Source organism: Microtus ochrogaster, chromosome 22 (assembly GCF_000317375.1).
Source record: "Microtus ochrogaster isolate Prairie Vole_2 chromosome 22, MicOch1.0, whole genome shotgun sequence".
Classification (NCBI taxonomy): Eukaryota; Metazoa; Chordata; class Mammalia; order Rodentia; family Cricetidae; genus Microtus; species Microtus ochrogaster.
The window spans coordinates 34,123,256-34,123,855 of NC_022023.1; positions in this window are offsets into that span (position 1 = coordinate 34,123,256).

A 600-nucleotide genomic window follows, 5' to 3' on the forward strand; every position below is an offset into this window, starting at 1 on the left:
CCATCCATCCATCCACCCACCTACCCATCCATCCATCCATCCATCCATCCACCCTTCTATCCTTCCTTTTGTCCACCCACCTACAGCTCTTCTCACACCCTTGTCTTTTCCCTCAGAAGCAGATGACCCCATACCCATCCTTCTTGCTTGCTGTGTGACCTTGACCCTGTCCAGTCTGATGGTCCCCAATTTCTGGCCTCAGTGGAGGAGCTGAGCCCAGTTCAGCTCCTGTTAACCATTTGCCGTTTCTAAGGCAGGAAGAGTAGCCATTGGAGTCCAACCTGCGTGTGAAACCTGCTCTTACTCCCAGTGTGAGTCGGGAGAGGGCACAGACTCTTTGGGGGTCAGTTGCATAAATTAATTGTTTATTGGTATTTGACCAATGGGTCTGAAAACCTACCACTGATTTCTGTAGTGGTCCATGCAATGAGAACTTAACAGATAGGACAGGTAAGGGGCCCACTGTGTCATTCTCAGGAAGAAGGTGGTCAAGCAGAAGTCATTACACTGGTGGCCGGGCGGTGGTGGCGCACGCCTTTAATCCCAGCACTCGGGAGGCAGAGGCAGGCGGATCTCTGTGAGTTCGAGACCAGCCTGGTC